The 22464-nt window shown below is 36.1% G+C and overlaps 1 long non-coding RNA gene across 1 annotated transcript; it reads left to right on the forward strand.

Annotated features, from left to right (window-relative positions):
* The first annotated feature begins 1210 nt into the window (after positions 1–1210).
* LOC118156385 lies at positions 1211–22065 on the forward strand. Its single transcript, XR_004746243.1, has 3 exons — positions 1211–1233; positions 3335–3337; positions 21255–22065. It is a non-coding gene; the product is annotated as an uncharacterized LOC118156385 (long non-coding RNA).
* Positions 22066–22464: the final 399 nt, after the last annotated feature.

Genomic DNA, 22464 nt, shown 5'->3' on the forward strand with positions numbered 1-22464 from the left:
AAGAAGAAGAAGAAGAAGAAGAAGAAGAAGAAGAAGAAGAAGAAGAAAAAGAAGAAGAAGAAGAAGAATGGTATCAGCAGATGGCAAACAGCAGTATCAAAATTGTGTTCAGGACCAGTTCAGTCTGTCCCTTGCCATCCAACTGAAACTTGGTTGACCAGCAGAAGCTCGGTCAGTGTGGTGGGCATAGTAACTCATAGCCCAGTAACTTGCTAATCTTCACTATCTTTGGGTTCGTTAACCAACAGTTCATAGTTTTGTACTTTTCAGATTGTAAAGTCTCTTTTCTCATATCAGAAGTTACACTAACAAAGTAAGCAAGAGAGGGATGTGTAAATACATGAAGTATCTACCATTTTCTAAATTATGGGACCTGCCTTTGGGCACTTAAGTCTATCCATCTTAACAACAGGCAACCCCTCCCTGCCCAATCCCATCCCAATGGGATGGGAGAGAGAGTCAGAAAAAAAAAAAAAAAAAAAAAAAAAAAAAAAAGGTAAAAAAACTCATGAGTCTCATGAGTTGAGATAAAGAGTTTATTACAGAAAATGAAGGGAAATAATAATAATAATAATAATAATTTAAAAAAGAATATACAATGCTAGTTATACATAATTAAATTGCTCACTACTCACTGACCAGTACGCAGCCAGAATCTAAGAAGGGGCTGTCCCCTATCCTCTGGCCAAATCCCCCAGTTTTACTGTTCAGCATGAAACTATATGGTATGGAATATTCCTTTGGCTAGTCTGGGTCAGCTGGCCTGGCTGTGTCCCCTCCCAGCTCCTTGTGCACTGCCAACCTCATCTATGCCCAGACAGCATGAGAAGCTGAAAAGTCCTTGTCTCTGTATAAGCGCTACTCTGCAACAACTGAAACATCAGTGTGTTATCAGCAATATTTCCCTCCCAAATTCAAAACACAGTATTGTAATGACTCCTGGGAGGAAAATTAACTATATCCCAGCTGAAATCAGGACAGGTGCACTGGCTAGTAAAAATGCTAGTAAAAATAATAATAATTAAAAAAAAAAAAAAAAAAAAAAAGCAAAGATACATGATCTGTGTCTTCCAATTCTGCACACATTTTCAGAGTCTTGCCAACATTTCCAGAAAGATAAATTAAGTGTGGCAGTAATTCAGGATATCCACAGCTACAATATTGAATTCTTCAAGCATTTTCAAACCCTGTTTGAAAACAACAACAACAACAACAACAACAACAACAAAACTTGTTACTTTGTTACTTGCTAGATACAACTCCTATTAAGCTCTGCTTTTTACTTTTCCAAAAAGTCATAGAACTCTAGGATTACTGTGACATAATTTACTCAAATGAACTTGGATGTTAACTGTTACTCTCTGAGTACAGTAAATACATACTGGTATTTCATTAGTAGGGAAAATATAACTTAGAATAAAGTATTCTGTTATATTTTAATTCATAGACATATTTTTCAAGAAAAGGAAACATTGAAATGTGAAAAATATTATAATGTAAAACTATGAACTAATTCTGTTTTCTGGAGAACGTAATTTTTAAATATTTCACTTAATTAAAGGAAAAAACAAAGAGCAACAACATGACTCTGGGCATATTGGACAATGAGCAACAATATTAAATGCCTTTCTAGTTTTGGTGTATATTTAGCAGTTATGTCTCCCTTTGTAGTCAAAGGACAGCAAATGAAAACCTCAGAGGAGCCCATATTCAGAGTGCATGATTTTTTACATCTCTCTTCACTGAAAGGTGGTGTATTCTAGAGAATATAAATTGTGTAAGTCTAGGGAATATAAATGTTATCTACTTTAAGAAACTTAAGTGGTGTGAATATCCATTGGTGCTTTTTTTTTTTTTTTTTTTGGGGGGGGTGCATTTTTTTTGTATTTAGATAAGCTATTCTTGTTGTTAAACTGCTAGGTAAGTAACTTCATGTAATCTAGCAAAAAATCTGAGAATGAATAAATAGCAAAGCAGAAAAGAAAGCTAACTTGGTAATATTTACAAAGCAATCTAAGAAAAAATGCTAACAATATTTTTACAATATTATCTTCCAAAAAAAAGGAGGTGTAAAAAAGGAGGTGTATTAAGTAATTAAAGATTAATAAATAATTTTTATTTATTTATTTATTTATTTATTTAGAAATTAAATATATTCTTATAATTTCTAAAAAATATCTGATGGTTATAAGTACTTCTTGGAGCAACAAAAAGCTTCTTCCAAGGATTTACTTAGGAATATATTTCATGTCTTTAACATATATTTGTCATCCAGAAACGTTTTATAAATTCAGCCCTAAAATACATAATTTAGGTTCAAGTTTAGGATTAAATGGATGAACATGTAGTTCTTGAGCCACATGAGGCTCTGTGTTCAGATATTTCTGTTTTGTGTCAAACAATGTGCTAGTTGATTAGTTCTAGTTATGATCATCACAGAACCACAGAAATGTAGAAAATTTGGGGTTGGAAGGGACCATTAAAGACCACCTAGTCAAAACACTCCCAACACCTGCTTTCTTGACATACCTCACATCTACCTGCCGCAGACAGGGACATATTTCATAAAAGCAGATTACTCAAAGAACAACCCAACACAACATGGAACAATTATATTGATGGGGTATCCATGACTTCACTGGGCTACCTGTTCTGGTGCCTCACCATCCCCAACATAATACTTTTCTTCCTTATATGCACTTTATATCTCCCATCTTCTGCCAGGAGCCCCAGAGCTAGGTGCGGTACTCCAGATGTGGTCTCACAAGAGTAGAGCAGAGGGGGAGAATCACCTGCCTTTAACTACTATTCACCGTATTTCCTTCCATGTAGACCAGGATGAACTTAGCTTTCTGGATTGCAAGCATGCATTGCTAGGTGATATCCAGTTTTTTCACCTACCACTATCCCTAAGTCCTTCTCTGCAAGGATCCACTCAGTTTATGTACTGGGTGTGGCTGGGATGTTAACTTTCCCTGCAGCAGCCCATACAGTGCTGCACTCTGCACTTGTAGCTAGAACAGCAGTGGCATCACACCAGTGTTGTGTCTGCTGCTGAGCAGTGCTGGCACAGCATCAGGACTCTCTCTAACCCTCCTAGGGGGTGGGCAAAAAGTGAGAAAGAAACATCATCAGGGCAGCTGACCTAAACCAACCAAAGGGATATTCTATACCATATGATGTCACACTCAGCAATAAAAGGTGGAAAAAGGACGAAGCGGGGAGAGGTGGGCTCTCGTTGTGAAATTGTCTGTCCTCCTCCTGAACACCGGCTACGTGCATTGAGGCTCTGCTTCAAGGACGTGGTCAAGCATCGCTCATTTGTGGGAAGTAGAGAGTAATTTCTTTCCTCTGCACTTCCATATAGCCTATACTTGCTTTGTTTAGTTATTCCCTTTCCCCCTCCCTCTTCCCCTTCCCTTTTTTTCCCTTTAGTTGAATTGTTTAATTAATAATAATATTTCCTTAATTATATATATATATATATATATAATTAAATCATCCTTATCTCAACCCGTGAGTTGTTCTTTCCTTTACTTCTTCCCCTCCTCATCTGAGGAAGGGGAGTGAGAGAGTGGTTGTGGTGTTCAACTGCCTAGCACGGTAAAACCACCACAGTTTATCACCCAGTCTGTAATGACATTCAGGATTGCCCTGCCCCAGATCCAAGACCTTGCACTTGGTCTTGTTGAACTTCATAATCCCACTCCTCAAGCCTGTCAAGATCTCTCTGAAAGACACCTCTTCCCTCTATCTTATCAACTGCACCACACAACTTGGTGTCATCCACAAACTTGCTGAGGGTGTACTCAATTCCACTGTATACACAGATGATAAAAATATTGAATCCTGCTGGGCACAGCACACATCCGTGAGGGATATCACATGTTACTTGTTTCCACATAATGTGAATCAAAGGCCTAAATCTAGGGAACTACATGTTTTTCCCTACTCACACTTCTCTGTTAGATGTGTGGTATGCCTTCTACTATGGAAAGGTTTTGGAGGGACTTCTGTGATCAGGAAAATTTGTCACCTTTGCTTCAAGGTAAGAGAATCAATCTGATAGTTCTGAATGGGCATCAAAATTAACAATTACTGTTTTGTTTTGCACTTTTCTTTTTCTTTTTTTCTTATCTCTTGTTCATTCACTCTACATTGCATTTACTGTCATAATATAAAGACTTCATTAGACAGAATAGTTTAAAACAATCAAAAAAAACACCCTCAGAGCTCGGATTACACCTTCATACAAATTCAAAAAAGAAATTAGCTGTATAGAAGATAGTGACAGAAATAATTTTAAAAGTGTTTGGCCATTAAATTCATTGTATGAATTAAGGAAATCACCTGCAGCTCCTCTGTTGTAAACTACCACTGCAGTAATGTCACATGTAGTAATCACTTATAGACATTTTGTAAATGGAAGAGAGCGGTGGATCTCAAGGCATTAATTTCATGTGACTTTGAATGGGTAACCAGATAGGAATTGCACTCCTTTGTAACATCATGTTTTCTTCAGGGAAGTTTTTCCCTGTACTACCTTCATGAGAAAGCCTGCTGCTACAAGATCAACATTTCCAAAGACCACAGTTGCTTTGCCAGTTTTAACAAATGAGCTTTCCTGTCCAGAGTTGCAACTGTTTCTTCCACATTTTTTTTTTTTTTTTAATCCGGTTCCAACTTTATTATCTCTATATCCAGTATGGATGATTATAAAAAAAAAAAAAAAAAAAAACAAACAAACAAACAAAAAAACTTATTTCATTTATTCCATCCACTCATAATATAATGAACTATGCTGGGTGGGAGTGAAGTACAATGCTAAATAATAATAATAATAATAAAAAAACAGTATTACCTGGTAACAGACAACCAAGAACTTAGACGACATAGTTGACTACAACAAAGATTTAGCAAAACAACTAGTGTAGACAACTTATTTGACAAACAGGGAGTAGAAGAACTGAACTATAAACCAGTTTTACTAGAGTCATCTTGTTAAAATGGCTTGTTGGGCTTATACATCACTATATTCTTATAAATTCTTTTAAAAGGTACTTTTAGTCAAGTAGTGCTGCACCACAATGTGTGAATGACTAATCTGGATTTTGTAAAGACAAAGCAGGTAAAAATAAAATTATATCTCAAACGTTCTGGAAATAATTAAAATTTGTTGTTTTTATTTAATTATTTATTTATTGAAATGGTATGCAAAAACATTCTGAAACCTTAACATATAAAGTATCTGAAAGATCTTCACTAGGAATGTATCAGACAGATAAACAGCCCTGGATGAGTCTAAATGGAATTAAAATCAAGGATCCATTAAACTCCCAAAGGATGCAAACATTATTTAATTTTTGAACATCTGTACTGTGTATATATCAATACAATATTCTGTAATACCTGAAAATGAATGATCAGCTATAATACCAAAAAGAAGGTTAATAAATCTACAGGAAATCTGAATAATTTCAACAGCAGAGTATTTGGCCTTTCTTGTTTTTACTGAAAGAATTACAGAGGTTATTAGTAATTTTAATGACATTTTGTTGTGATATGTCCCCACAAAAAGAGACAAATGTTTGAAAAAAGGATGGGAGAAATAAAGTGTCCACTCATTAACATTTCAAGTATTTAGCATAGATATGAGAATATGTTTAAATGATACAATTATGCAATAAAAATGAAAGCATCTAAACACCCTGCATAAGAGAAGTAGAGGATTTTTGATCATGACTATTGCATATATTGTTGTTTTGTTTGTTTGTTTGTTTTTTAATTATGCAGATTATGGAGAAAATATAAGGAGGGAGAACATACAATGAGGCAAGGCTTTTTCCTGTTCTTTTTTCCTGTGGCTGTTCTTTTTCCATGATCTTTCCAGGCACAGCAGTGAGGTTCACTGGCCTGTAATTCTCCAGGTCTTCCTTTCTCCCCTTCTTAAAAACGGGAGTAATGTTTCCTTCTTTCCATTCACCAGTGACTTTCAACAGCCATGATTTTTCAAATATGATGGAGAGAGGCCCAGCAACCGCATCAGCCATCTCTCTCAGCACCCTGGGATTCATACCATCTGGCCCCATGGACTTAAACACATGCAGATAATAATAATAATAAATCCTAAAACTCTCTAAACAGGTTAGTGTTTTTATGCTGTGAAAACCATTGGAGTCTCATATTTGGCCATTATGCTGATGTTAACTAGTTCAACATTGAATTTAATACTAAATATATATATATATAAAAAAAAAAAAAAAAAAAAAAAAAAACTATCAAAATGATTTGCCAATTAATTCTATTGGTCTACCTGTTCACAATCTTTGTGCTTTTTGTTACATTTTTTGTGTGTCTAAGCCTCATTGCAGAAATGAAGAGGACATGAGTGTTCTGAGAAAGAGAGACGGTTGTTGTCCTTCTCACTGTCCCTAAATCTCTTTTCTTTAAAAGTATTCATTATTTAGTTATTTTGAACTATCGCATGTTCTGAGTGTCCTGTTGTGTGAGAGAATGTGTAGTAAATGTTTTCATCTTTCTATTATCCTAATAATTTCTTCTTTACACCAAAAATAAGAAATTCAGTCTTCCTAGCTGATATACACCTATGTTCAAAAGCAGATTTTTTTTTTTTTTTGACTGCAATTTTTATTAAAAAGATATAAATGGATAGACAACGATCACCATGTGTTTACATATAAAGAGACAGAGGAAAAACAGACAGTCTTTTGAAACCAGTCTAGTATCATTGATTACAGCAGTTATTAATTTGTTCAAAGGTGACCTGTTTAGTGAGCTAGCATGAGAAAGGCCTAATTGGTGAAGCATCACTGTGTTCACTCATACAATTTTTTATCACTCATTGCATCATATGAGTTGTTACATGAACAACATTCACAATCCTGGTAGCTGGATAATAGCTCATGACTTCTTTCTGAACACAAAATTTAAGTTACAGAACCAATTAATTGGCCTAATATATGAAAGAAGATGCAGTGATAGATTCTCTCTGAGAAGAATAAGGATGTTCAACTTAATTTTGAAAAGCATTCAGAAGTGAAAGGGAAGGAAGGAAGGAAGAAATAAATTTGAGAACTACTTTCAGATTGTGTAGCATTTCTCTAATAAATGAACTTTTTCTTCCATTTTCTTCCTGTTTTCCCCAGATTATTTTCAACAACTTCACATCCTTAGAAAATTTAATGAAATGTTTTATAATTTTCCCATTGACTTGTAAAAAGTAATAGAGATCTTGAAAACAAAACAAATGTTTATAGTCGTATTTGAAACATATTTTTTAACTATAGATGAAAAGTACAGAATAAATTAATTAACTGAACCCAGGCATTTTAAGGTAAAACTAATGGTACATTAAATGTATGCTTGAAAGAAGAGAAACAGCTGATTTTTTCATAAAGAAATAAGAATTGAAAAGTATGTCTATATTCTATTTCTATCATATCTGCTATAGTATCATATCACATATATTATAATATCATAATTATTATACTACCGTATCTATCTGATGTATTAAGGATATAGTAATTAAAAGAAAAAGATATTTTTAAAAAATATATATCAGCATCTCTGCAGTAACAAAGGTCAATTGCCCTGAAAATATGGTATTCTCTGAGATGGAACTCATTTTGTTTTGTTTTGTATTGTATTTGTGTTGTATAAAAAAAAAAAAAAAAAAAAAAAAAAAAAATCTGAGGTTTAACCTGGCAATTAGCTATACATCACACAGATGTTTGCTCACTACCACCCCAACCCTCTGCCCTGCTTCAGCTGGATGGAGGAGAAAATCAAGAAAAAAAATAAAAATAAAAAGACAAAAAAAAAAAAAAAGAAAAAGAAAAAATGGCTGAGATAAGGACAGTTTGATAGGAAAGAAAATAGCAATAATAATAACAATGTTGATAAAAGAGTATACGAAGTAAGTTATACACAACGCATTTGCTCACCATCTGCTGAGCTGTACTTAGTCAGTACCAAAACAGTAGCTGTCCACACCCTCTGAACAACTTCCTGATTTTTATTGTTCAGCATAATGACATATGATAAGGCCCTTTGGCCAGCCTGGGTCAGCTGTCCTGGTTCTGTTCCCTCCCATCTTCTTGTGCACCCTCAGCCTCTTTACTGGCAGGACAGCATGAGAAGTGGAAAAGCCCTTGTCTGTGTGTAACTGCTCTGTAACAATTAAAACATCAGTGAGTTATCAGCATTATTCTCATTCTAAATTCAACACACCACCATGCCAGCTACTGGGAAGAAAATTAACTCTATCCCAGCTGAAACTAGGAAAATATTTTAAATAAGATGCAGAAAAGATGCAGATTGGCTAGGACTGTTTTTGTTGTTGATGTTTTGTTTTGTTTTGTTTGTTTTTAATATAGCTGCTATCAATTTCAGTATGTATATGTAATCAAAAAGACATATTGGCACACCTTACATGTTAATTTTTTAGATATAGTTATCACTTGCTGCATATCTATTGCTTAAGTAAATATCTAGATTTTATTTTGCCTTCATAAGTGTTTCATGTCCATCATGTTATCCAAAGTTAAAGTGGCCAGTTTATTCCCTCCAGACTCAGACTTTCCAGACTTAATATATAAGGATCATTTTTCTATTCACCTGATCCTCACCTAGGCAGGACCTAGGTATTTCTGTGGAATAAATTATAAGAACATGAAGTCAATATGAATCAAGCTAGATGTATCCTTCTACTATAGTCTTCAAATATCTTCTTATACCCTAGTCATAAGTCATGGTATTTTCTGCTGAGAGACATTATAATTTTATTTTTATTTTTATTTTTTATTTATTTATTTTTATACCAGGTAACCACTTACCTTTACAATTCTGAAATACTATAAATCAAAGTGTTTTAGGGCTGAGTGGATTATAGATATCTTTCATATATCTGAAAGCCAAATATCAGATACTAACCTACATTTCATATATGACATTGGCAGTCATATATGTGTGACTACTCTCCCTGTCCCCAAAATCTTGAATGTGATTTCTTCTTGTGCACAGGCACTGAGAAATATTTTGACTACCAGCAGGAGTCTCAACAAATGTGTACACTGAAGTGAACTTGTCACTTGTCAGATTTTGAAACAGTCTTGAGTGTGAATGAAAATCCCAGATCACATTTGACAAAGAAGGAAAAGAAAATCTGTCCTTAGAAATTAGATAACTACACAAGGAAAGGGAAACAAGAACTTCAACTTTCACCTAAGTTTCTTTTTAAAAATGTATTGGTTTATATACTTCATTTGAAAAGTTAGTGGAAAGTTTTTGTTTGTTTATTTGTTTGCTTTTCTCTTTTGTCCTTCATTGCCTCCCTTCCTGGCTCAGACAATGCATGTCTTGAACTTCTCTCCTGTGTTATACTGAATTCAAATCAGAGGAAAAATAACCCATATTTTCTTCCTGAAACTAACTTAGAAGGTGGTGCATTAATGGATGGTGGAATATTGCTTTAATGGCTTTTATAGATACAAGGTAATAATCTTTGAAAGTATTTTACATGTGCATTTTTTATTTATTTATTTAAAAAAAAAAAAAAAAAAAAAAAGGTTTGAAAGTACTTGGGTTTAATCTAAAATCAACAGATATTCTTGTATTCATTATATGAATTTCAGTGAAGATAAATTGTAACCATTAGCACATATCAAAAGAGCTGTCACAGTTCATTAGGAAAATATATAAATTATTAAGCATATATATTTTGAAATCCATTACTTGTCTTGTATCCTCTATTTTATATATTCTAATTTTGTATATTTAGGAAAAACAAACAAATAAACAAAAAAGACAAAGAAACCACCACCAACAAAACAGATCTTTAACATATTGGAGGTGAATACAAGGGTTTCTTTTACGTAGAAACATATCTAAAGATTCATAGAATCATAGAACAATTTGGGTTACAAGAGACCTTAAAGGTCATCTAATTCCAACCTCCCTGCCATGGGCATGGATACCTTCCACTAGATGAGGCTGCTCCTTTTACATGTCAATGTTACTCTGAAATCTAGTATACAAAAGTTTGTATTTATGCCTAATTGCTTGCTATTCCTTTCCTTTCAAATATTCAGAGAACCCTAATCATAAATAAATCATGAAAATATTTCAGTAAATAAATAATACGCATTCAATAAATGCGTACAAATTTTCTAAATAATCCATTCAGTGATTTATTCTTCATAGATATCAAAAATAATAAGGTATATTCCATACCTCATAAGGTATATTTTAACACAGATATATTAAACTAGAGAACGTTCAGATGTAAAACACCCTGTTTAAAGGAAGTCTTGAGATTTTAAAAGTACATAAACTATTGTGTCATCATTCAATAAATAATCAAAATATTAATCTGGCATGTTTTCTTTCTTTATATTTCTTTAAGTAACATTTTTTTTTGTTGTTGTTGGAGATTGAAACACTGTGATGTTTTCCCAGACAGGTTTACTGTGACCCAAGTAAACCATTCCCTTCACTAAGCTTTCTAACTGCTTCTTTCAAGGTCTCTTGAGGAGAAGCATTGAAAGGTTATGTCTTATTATAGTAAATGGTTCACTTTTATTAACTGAACTGTTATTCCATTTGCTCTTTAGCGGTGACTAAAGTCTAATCTGATGTGACCCTATCCAGGAATTAGAGTGTAAGTCTGAGAAAGAAAAAAAAAAAAATGTAGATTGTTCCAACTGCAAACAAAATTAGGAAAATAATAGTGTTCTTAAACAAACAAACAAACACTTTTAAATAATGTTTTATTTTTTCTGTAATATAACTAATTAAGCCATGATTTACTTAAATGTACATTTATCATTTATACATTTTTTTTTTTTTTTTTAAGAAAAGCACTATACTTTTTCAGACTTAAGGTTGGAAATAGAATTTTCCTTTACTCAACTTTTTTTTTTTTTTTTTGAGTTTCAAAATTTGAATTAGTATCTCAAAAAAGTTGAAATTAACTTAAGTCAATTTGTCTATTGGAAGTATCTTGCCCTTTAAAAGATGTTTGAATTCCTACAACAGATCCCAGTTTACATTTCGTATAGCCTTGAACATTTGTGATGTTATTTTCCTTTCACTTAAGATTTTAAATTAACCTGTTCCAGGTTGCTGCTGATTCATTTTGGTCTTTTGTAATATTTATTATCTTTTCACACTAAAACAACTTTGTAGTAGGTGGTGGAAGGGTCAAAGAATAAACTAATGATTAATGATAACTGAGAGAAAAAAATATCGTAATTCTGATTGGATTAATAAAAACAATATACTTGTATGAAAACAACAGAGATCAAATTGCCATATGAGGAACTGTGGTTCTTTCTACTCCTGTGGATAATTTGCACTGAGCAACGGAAAAAAATAGTGACTTGCTCATTGTATCTGTTTCTCCAGCATGTAAATATACATCAAATCATCCGATTGTCCTGTTAGGATAGATAAAAATTATGCCATGAACCATTTGTGAATTACAGCTGTATTACAAAATCCAACAAGATATCAATGTAATGATACTACACAAACTCATGAATTTATTATGTCAACTCTGTAACAGGACTTTTAGGATTTTTAACTGTATTAAATACTACCATTAAGAACCAAGATATTAAAAAATGCAGATATAAATCTTTCAAAAAATCAGTATTTCTTCTTTCATTGTTGCTTGTTTTCTATGAATAATAATACATGTGATAAAAAAAAATGATATATACTAGAATGTTTTAAATCTGCATATAGTATGCTACTCTATCAACTAGGAAAAAAGCAAGTATATTGCATGTTCTTTTATGGTTATACATTTGTATAACATCTTACATTTTTCCTTCATTTAATCTGTATAATTTAAAGATAACATATCCTTTTATATGAGTTTATATAATATAAAAATAAAAATGAAAAAATATTTTACTTATAGTGGACCATGACTAATAAATATGCCTATTAAAATCACTGATTAGGTTCATTACTGAGAAGGTTCACTCATTGTTCTAATTGAAAATACTAGTGTTTTTTCTATTGAAAAAAAAAAAAAAAATCTTTTGCACATCTACAAGGACTACTAGAAACGAATCTGTAAAACTTCAGAGTGATGTTTTCTATTTCTTCCACATACAACATTTCCATTAAAATGAGAAGTAGCATATCAGATCCTAATACCTACTGGGGAGTGAAAGTCTAAAAGGTATGTTATATATTCATTTTGTGTGCAAAATTGCCACAGATGTCAGCCAAAGAAAACAAATGTGTGTTTTGGATTTGCCCCATCGATATGGTAAATTGGACTAATAATCCATTTAAAAACAATCCCAGGCCCTTGAGCATCTGCAGAGTTAAGACAATGGCAACTTTCTTGTAACCTCAGGGGAGAAACTAACCCCTACCTGCAGATGCCTATATATTTTTATTTTATTTTATTTTTTTCTCTCCTTAAGCACATTTACACTTTCACTTTTGTTCAAATCCAATATATTTGTTCCAGTGGGACATGAATGGACTGAACATTCACAATTTATCCATGAAATATTAGACAGTAGGACTGGGAAAGGAACATTCTCCTCTACAAGCTAAATGACAGGTTTTCAGAGTTTATTATTTTTCAGATTAAAGCACAGAATGAAGCTAATATGAAATGTCAGCCACAACAAAAATAACCTAAAATTAAAAAGTCCTCTTTTTATTTCCTCCATGACAGATGTTTAAGTAACTTATAATTGTTTAAGGTTTATGGGAAAACTGACTTGCAGGAATTTACCATTACGGAACAAACAAATGCAAACTTTAAAACTGGACATTTACCTGTTCTAACCAAATATTTGATTATAGCTCAAGCCTCAAATGTACATTTGCTACTAGCTGACCTTCCATGGGATTGATCAATATTCTAACAACCATTTATTCCTGATAAGAGTTAAACTTCCATTTTGAATTACAATTAGCAAAATAATTTTTACCTGTTTTTCACTTGGACTGTCTAGTGTCATTGATTTCTTACTACATGACTAAGGAAGTAATTTGAAGGAAAATACACTAGCTGAGTGATTGAGGAAACAATTTGAAAGAAAAAAACTACTAAATGAGCATGGAAATATAGAACTAGAAGAGTGGAAATAATATAGTTTGGTTTGCAAACAAAAATGACAAGAAAATATTCAAGTCATGTGGCTTGAAAATTCATCCTTTGCATTTCAGAAATGTCCAAAGACTTGACACATGAAACTATTCTCTCTCTCTTTTTTTTTTTTTTTTTTTTTTTTTTTTTCTTCAGAGTTAAATGTTCTTATTTCCACTGTGATGTCCAAGTGTTTTACTTGTTTTAGATCTGGAGTCAGACACTTGATCTGCTGGAGTACATCCAAACAAAACCAATTAACACCAGATTAAAAAAAAAAAAAAAAAAAGTTACAGGAGTTACCTAAAAATTTAAAATAAAATATCATGGTAGTGAAGAGTTTTATGTTTTATGGAGGAAATAATTCATGTGGAGAAGAATGAAACTGTGATTGCTGTGGGTTGTTGCAGAAACTACGGAATATAGTTACTTTAAATGCTTTGATAAAGATAATGTTTTCCAGGTAGACTGCTGACTGAAAATATTTTCAGGCAGTTGTCATAATGCTAATGAAGGTTTAATGAAATCTTTAAACTATCTCACATAACCAGATGGGATTGGATTGTATTTTGAAAACTATTGTTCTTGTATCCTCACTGCATGCTCTTTATGCCAAAGTGACATGTACTTTAACAGTTCAATGTTTTCTTCAATAACAACAAAACAAAACAAAATAACAACAACAACAACAACTGTGAGTAAGAGTTTCTCAAAGAGACATGTAGATAATTACAGAATCACAGAAAGACCAAGGTTAGAAGGGTCCTCTGAAGGTCATCTAGCCCAACCTCTCTGCTGAGCAGTATCACCTAGAACACATTGCGCAGGATGGCATCCAGGTGGGTTTTGAATAACCCCAGAGAAGACTCCACAACCTCTCTGGACAACCTGTTCCAGAGCTCTCACAGTAAAGAAATACACTCTCATATTCAGATAGAACTTCCTGTGCTTCAGTTTGTGCCTGTTGCTTCTTGTGCTGTCACTGGGCACAGCTGAAATGAGAGGGCTCCATCCTCTCAACACCTTCCCCTCAGATATTTATACACATTCAAGAGGCCTCCCCTCAGTCTTCTCTTTTTCAGGTGAAACAGGCCCCTTTATCTCAGCCTGTCTTCATATGACAGGTCCTCCAGTCTTTTGATCATCTTTGTAGACCTCCTTTGGACTCACCCTAGTAGTTCCATGTCCCTCTTGTACTGGGGAGCCCAGAACTGGACACACGACTGAAGATATGGCCTCACCAGGGCTGAGTAGAGGGGGAAGATCACCTCCCTTGACCTGCTGGCAAAAATCTTCCGAATGCACTGCAGGATACCATTGGCATTCTTGGCCCCAAGTGCAATTTGTTGATTCATGGTCAGCCTGCTGTCCACCAGGACTCTCAGGTCCCTCTCTGTAGAGCTGCTCTCCAGCAGGTCAGCCTCCATCCTGAACTGGTGCTTGAGGTTATTCCTCAGTAGGTGCAGGACCCTGCACTTGTTGAACTTCATGAGCTCCCTCCTAGCCCAACCTTCCAGCTTGTCAAGGTCCCTCACTTCTCTGAAACATTCTCATTTCAGAGGAAACACTTTTCAGCCATAGCACTTAAAGGAAACATACACTCTCCAATAAAAAATCATAAAACCTATGTTTAAGCTTGTGTCATTTTCTTTTCTGTTCTTGCAGAAGTATACTTGCTACACAGCCTGAGCTGTACAATGATATTTTGAAGGGAGATGTTTGCTATGTATACTGAAGTTAGTTTTGTCCTTCTTAAGGAATTACTTCAAAAACTACTCTATATCCTTTCAGTTTTCTTTCACCATTACCTCCGAACAATTAAGACTTTCATGTAGAAGAAGTAGATATTTAACTTTAAAACAGGTCTGAGGCGATGTTCTAAATTTAAATTATTCAAACATAAGTTTTTGTGTGATGTTCTGTCTTTCTTACTTTTCTAAATGAAGGTAAATTATTAGCTTTACTGAAGAAGAGTTTGTGTTTTGTTGGCATCTCTTATAAGGCTTCTGCTTCTGAAGAGCAAAAATTCAAACACTTTCATTTCCTTTCATTATATGGTGGTGTTGAAGGTTTTAGGGTCTAAACTTAAACAGCTTTTTACCTGTGTGAAGGTGTACACTTATAAAAATTGTAGTTCCTTGGAAAAGTATTCAGATGCTGGAAGATGAGCAGAATGCTACTTTTTACCAGAACGTTTTTGAAACATGAAAACTGCCTATCAGTTCAGATAAAGATGGATGAAAATATAGAATGACAAATTCATGATACTTAGTTTAATTTTGTAGCAGAATAGTTCATTGTATGTTACTTCATATTCATAGAATATGTAATTATTTGTTAAAAAAAAAAGAAGAAAACAAAATTTCTATATTCTATTATTGTATACAACTGAAAGCTATTGAAACCCTGACAACTTAGAACTACACCATTTATCCTGAGTAAATCTTAATGCCTTCTTATCATTTTGTGCTAAAACTTTGAAGTCAATATATGTCAGTAGCCTAAGAAGGTCGTTCCAGTTTCCATAGAATCATAGAATCATCCCAGTTGGAAAAGACCTCTAAAATCATTTAATCATACCTTTCATAATTATGGAACCTGGAAACATGTTTATCCAAAAATTACAAAAATTTTACTATGGTGCTAAGCTTGAAAATACTATACTTTCTGCACAGGAGTTATATTTTCAAGTGAAGCAGTGGCTAAAAATAATAGTAATAAATAGTGATTTGGACAAGAATCAGACTTTCTTTTCAAACAGGTATGATGCCTTTGTGTCTCTACAACTGTTTCTTTTCAAAGGAAACAGTAATTTATAATGTTTTAGTCTATGGCTGCCCTTTTTTTTTTTTTTTTTTTTTTTTTTTTTTTTTTTTTTTTTCTTCACGAAAGCCAAAAAAGCAGACCAGCAGACAGATCACAGCCTCTTCAAGACTCAATAATTACGTCTTTGTCTCTTTGTCTTGGGATTGCCCTGACATTACCTAGGATAGTAACTGGTCAGTGCTGTGAAAATTTTCTGGAGTGTGGAATGAAATTCTCTCAGACCACAAGGACTGTTTGGTTGTGGGTAAGGCATGACCTACTCACCCATTAAAAGGAGAAGTATTCCAGGATGGGCATGTTAGACTGCCAGTTAGAAAATTCTCTCTTCCACTTCAGCCACTGTATTTTGTATTCAGTCTGAATATGTTTAATCTGGAGAGAAAAGTTAACAAAGAAAGCACAGTGGTATTTTTGTTTGGTTGGTTCATTAGTTTTTTACAAAATCATGAGTGTATGTAAGATGTAGGGGAGTTTCATATTCATGCAAACTACCAAGCAAGTACTAAACAGAATGTTGTAAAGGCAAATTCACAGTGGGTATAACTCACCTGAAAGTTTGCAGAAAGGGTGTTTTTTGTTTGTTTGTTTGTTTGTTTTTGTGTGATTTTTTTTTTGGGGGGGGGGGCAGTGGTGGGGAGTTCTACGTGGTGAAAATATCAGAAAGTGGCAGGAAGAAGTATTCAACTGTCAGCATCTTTTCAAATAAGCATTTAAGTTCCTAAGCATAACAGGATTTTATTATTATTATTATTATTATTATTATTATTTACCTTTTGATAGGTTCATTTTTCACATTAAATTGCAGAAATTAGTTCAGAACTCAGTTCCAAAAGCAATGGTGCTACTTCATGGTGTTCTTACCTCTGGTAAAGATGAGTTCTCAAGTCTGCATTCAATCCCCTCAAATCAGCCTCTCATAACATAGTGATATTGTGATTCATCAAAGTTACCCCTCCCTCTCCTAAAAGCTTCTTGGATAAATAATGATGAACATTACATTAGTAAATGTGAATACTCACTGCTTTGTTTTCACTTCTACAGCTTCAATTGAATACTATACTCTTCTTGAGTACCTAATGGAAATCTATGTTTCATAGCCTATTGTAAGTTTGCCTTTATTAAAGATATTATCCAATTTCTTTTTCTTAATATGTTGTTGTTTTTGAAAATTAATGTAGTAATGAATAAAAACCTCTTTACTTGTTCATAGTCTATTCAATGTCTCTAACACTTTCAATTTCTATTCAATTTCCATTTCTGTACAGCTAGCTAATAGTCTTTTGTTAATCATGAATGTATTTTCAGTCTATACTCAGCTGGACAGATTTTATTGATTGATTGATTGATTGATTGATTTGAAATGCTTATTTTTGTGTAAAGTTGCCTGTGAGTTCTGGAAATTATTCTTGGAAGTAAAAGGATGAAAAGTATATATTATATTTTTGAAGAGAAATCCTGGATGGGTGCATAACACTTACTACGGAAATAAACAACTTTGGATACTAGCCATATGAACATATGAACACCTGAAGTAATTTACTCAGTCATTACTTTCTCCAGACAAGTTACTTTTCCTGTTTAGAGCCTTCATTTGCTTATCCTCTGCTTGGTGCATTCCCTCATCCCCAGTAAGCATAAAAAACATCCTGTAATTATTTTAACAAACCCAATAAACTCTATCACTTAATTTGTTTATTTATTTATTTATTTATTCAGCTCCTTTTCTTCGTCTGGGTTTCCATATTACCTCTTTGAACTACTTTGAAAATTATGGAATGAAAATCAAAACTGTTAGTATACAAAAAAAAAAAAGAATAAAATCTACCCTTTCATATAACATCTTTTTATGAACTGAAAAAAACAATTTATTTTAAGTTATGACTACAAATATCAGAATATTAAATACAAATATAAATTTCAGCGATAAATAATTGTTTAGGGCAGAGCTGAAAAACACCTAAGGCTTCCAGAACAACTGATTTTTTAATTTTATTTTCATTATTTATTTATTTATTTGTGGTGCAACCATTGTTGTTACAGTCTCAGTTGTTAGGATGAGTTTTAGACATGATTTCTTTCCACAAAAAGCAATCACTGCTGTGGTTTTGGATTTGTATTGATAACATTTGATGTCAGCTCTCTCCACAAATAATTTGGGTTTACAGATTGGTAAGTGTTACAATTACCTAATTAGAATTAATAGAGTAATTGAAGTTATTGGAACTGAGAAAAACAAGATAAATGTACACAGATAACAAGGAATGAGCCTGAACAGATGTAGATTTTTGAAAGTCTACTTTAATTTAAAACACAGTAAACTTTTTCTGTCTTCTTTTGGGCATAGAGTCTGTTATCTTCTGCTGTAATGTACATTACAGATATTGGAGAAAAGTAAAGCTTATTATTACTATTATTATTATTATTATTGTTATTGTTAGTGTATTCCAGTAGTGTAGGTGAATAGTCTTCTCTTACAGATAGCAAGAGAAAACACATTTGAAGAAAGAGTTTTGACAAAGGAAATTTCCTTTCCCTGATGACAGTCACAAGTCTAAAATAGAATCATAGAATCATAGAATATTTCAAGTTGGAAGGGACCCATAAGGATCATCAAGTCCAACTCCTTGCACTGCACAGGTCTACCCAAAAGTTTAGACCATGTGACTAAGTGCACAGTCCAAACGTTTCTTAAATTCATACAGGCTTGATGCAGTGACTACTTCACCGGGGAGCCTGTTCCAGTGTGCAACCACCCTCTCAGTGAAAAATCTCCTCCTGATATCTAGTCTGAACTTCCCCTGCCTCAGCTTCACCCTGTTCCCGTGGGTCCTATCACTGGTGTTTATGGAGAATAGGTCACCCGCCTCTCCACTCCCCCTTGTGAGGACGTTGTAGACCACAATGAGGTACCCCCTCAGCCTCCTCTTCTCCAGGCTGAACAGACCCAGTGACCTCAGACGCTCTTCATACGTCATCCACTCCAGGCCCTTCACCATCTTCGTCGCCCTCCTCTGGACACTCTCCAACAGCTGAATGTCCTTTTGTTACTGTGGTGCCCAGAACTGCATACAGTACTCAAGGTGAGGTCACATCAGCGCAGAGTAGAGTGGGACAATCACTTCACTTGCTCTACTAGCGATGTCGTGTTTGATGCACCCTAGGATACAGTTGGCCTTCCTGGCTGCCAGGGCACACTGCTGGCTCATATTCAACTTGCTGCCAACCACGACACCCAGATCCCTCTCTGCAGGGCTGCACTCCAGCGTCTCGTTGCTCAGTCTGTATGTATGGCCAGGGTTGCCTCGTCCCATGTGCAGGACTCGTCACTTGCTTTTGTTAAACTTCATGCAGTTGGTGATCACCTAGTTCTCCAACCTGTATAGATCTCTCTGCAAGGCCTTTCCACCCTCGTCCGAGTCTACAACACCTCCGAGTTTGGTGTTGTCGGCAAATTTGCTCAAAATACCTTCTAGTCCTACATCCAAATCATTTATAAAGGCATTGAAGAGGACTGCCCCTCCAATGGAGCCTTGAGGGACCCCACTAGAGACCTTCTGCCAGCCTGATTTGGCCCCATTTACCACAACCCTTTGAGCCCTGCCCGTCAGCCAATTGCTCACCCATCGTATGATGCTTTTGTTAAGCTGTATGCTGGACATTTTTTCCAGTAGGATCCTATGGGAAACTGTCTCAAAAGCCTTGCTGAAGTCCAAAAAGATCACATCAGCTGGTTTCCCTTGGTCGACTAGACAGGTGATCTTATCAGAAAAGGGAATAAAATTTGTTAGGCAGGACCTACCTACCTCTCACGAACCCATGTTGTCTGGGACCAATGACTCCATTGTCCCCCAGGTACACTTCAATAGCCTCAAGAGTCATCTTCTCCATAATTTTACCAGGCACTGACATGAGACTGACAGGCCTGTAGTTGCCTAGGTCTTATTTCTTACCCTTCTTGAAAATTGGCACAACATTTGCCAGCTTCTAGTCTACTGGGACCTCTCCATATTCCCAAGATAATTGAAAAATAATTGAGAGAGGTCCTGTGATGACATCAGTCAGCTCTTTAAGCACCCTGGGATGAATCCCATCCAGACCCATGGACTTGTATGGATCCAGGTGGAACAGCAAATCCCACACATGTTCAGGGTCAGTTGGGAGTTTGTTAGTCCCACCATCAAGGTCCTCCAGCACAGGGCACGCAGGGTCCCAAAGCCCATCATCAGCGTTGAAGACAGAAGCAAAGAAGGCATTAAATGTTTGCTTTGCCTACATCATTGTCTGTGAGTTGGCCTTCCCCATCAAGCAGCGGACCTATGTTTTCTTTGGTTCTCCTTTTTCTGTTCACTTATCTGAAAAATTCTTTTTTATTGTCTCCCACAGACATGGCCAGCTTCAACTCTAGCTGGGCTTTGGCCACACTAATTTTCTCCCTACAAACACAAACAGCATCCCTGTATTCCTTCCTCGTCATCCAACCTTCCTTCCAGCAGCTGTACACTTTTTTTTTTTTTTCCTAAGCTCCAGTAGAAGATCCCTGGTCAGCCAGGACGGCCTGCTGCCCCGCCTACCTGACTTCTGATATTTTGGAATTGCCCAATCTTGTGCTTTTAGGAGGCAGTGCTTAAAGACTGACCAGCACTGATGGACACCCATGCCTTCAAATGTAGTTTCCCAGGGGTCCTTGCTGACTAGTTCCCTGAGCAGCCTGAAGTCCGCTCTCCCCATATCGAGGGCTGAAATTTTGGTGGCAGTTTTCCTTCTGTCACCATAAATTCTAAATTCAACCACTTCATGGTCACTATGACTGAGAAGGCTGCCAATTGCCACATCTCCCACAAGACTCTCTCTGTTCTCCAGCAACAGATCTAAGAGGGCACCGTTCCTAGTTGGCTCCCTTAGCACCTGCACCAGGAAGTTATCATCGAGGTGCTTTATGAACCTCCTGGACTTGCTCGTGTCAGTAGTGTGGTGATCCCAGTCTACGTCTGGCTGGTTGAAGTCCCCCATAAGGACAAGGGGAGTTGATCTCAAGGCATCTCTCAGTTCTGCAAAGAATAATTCATCAGCATTATCACCCTGGCCAGGTGGTCTGTAATAGACTCCCACAACAACATCCCTTTTATTTGTTCGTCCCTTAATCCTTACGCAGAGGCTCACAGCTTTGCCATCGCCAACCTGAAGTTCCACACAGTCCAGCCCATGCTTCACATACATCGCCACCCTGCCACCTCGCCTACCCTGCCTGTCCCTCCTGAAGAGCCTGTAACCATCTATTTCAGCACACCAGCCACAGGACTCATCCCACTAGGTTTCACTTATGCTGATGATGTCATAGCTGTGGGACTGGGCCAAGACTTCTAGCTCATCCATTTTATTCCTCATACTGCGTGCGTTTGTGTAGAAGCACTTCAGATGAGCCTCCCTACATACAGCATCTTGTGGAGCCGACCGAAGGTCCTCACTGGCCCACAGTCCCTCTGATTCTAGCACACCATCCATTAGCTCATCACCGGCATGCCTGGTATTATCCCCTTCCCCCTTCAACTCTAGTTTAAAGCCCTATCTATCAGCCCTGCCATCTCCTGACCAAAAATCCTCACCCCTCTCTGAGAGAGGCGCGTCCCATCTGGTGCCAGAAGGCCTGGTGTCATGTAGACCTTCCCGTGATGGAAGAACCCAAAGTTCTGTCGGTCACACCAGTCCTGAAGCCACATGTTAATGTAATGAGCCCACCTGTCAGCATAGAGCCCCCTTATCGGAAGGACAGAGGCAAACATAACCTGTGCCCCCGATCCTTTAAGTAGTCACCCCAAAGCCCTAAGGTCCCTTTTGATAGCTCTTGGACTTCTCGTTGTTACCTCGTCATTACCAGTCTGAAAGACCAGTAGCAGGTAGTAGTCAGTAGGCTGTACCAGGTGCTTGACTTTCTTAGCAAAGTCTCTCACCCGAGCCTCAGGGAGGCAACAGACATCCCTGTGGGTTGGGTCCAGTCGGCATATCGGGCTCTCTGTCCGTTTCAGAAGGGAGTGCCCCATGACAATAACCCTTCTTTCCTTTTTGACAGATGATGTAGCAATGCAGGGGGTAGGTTGCCTTGCCTTAGGCACCCTCTCCAGCTGGGACGGGGTTTCATCTACTTCGTTGTTCAGACTGTCGTGTTCTAGACCCTTGTACCTGTTATATAGGGGTAGATGGGAAGGAGAGGTGGGCAGGGACAGGACTCGCCTACTACCTCGAACAGGAACCTGCCCCCCTTGGCTTAGGTCCTCTCCTGCTGCCTGGCAAGAAGAGGGAACTTTTGTCTTCTGCGTAGCAGGAGACACTTGTGCTGTGTCAGGCTCGTGAGTCTGTCTCAGAGAGGATAGAGAACACCTCCACCAGTCAATTTCCCTCTCTGACTCCCTGATGCTCCTCAGCCTGGTCACCTCCTCCCAAAGGAGAGGAGGTGCCAGGGGAGTTTTGCACCAGGGGAGTTTTAGGTTGGATCTTAGGAAGAA

Source organism: Oxyura jamaicensis, chromosome Z, assembly GCF_011077185.1.
Source record: "Oxyura jamaicensis isolate SHBP4307 breed ruddy duck chromosome Z, BPBGC_Ojam_1.0, whole genome shotgun sequence".
Taxonomy (NCBI): Eukaryota; Metazoa; Chordata; class Aves; order Anseriformes; family Anatidae; genus Oxyura; species Oxyura jamaicensis.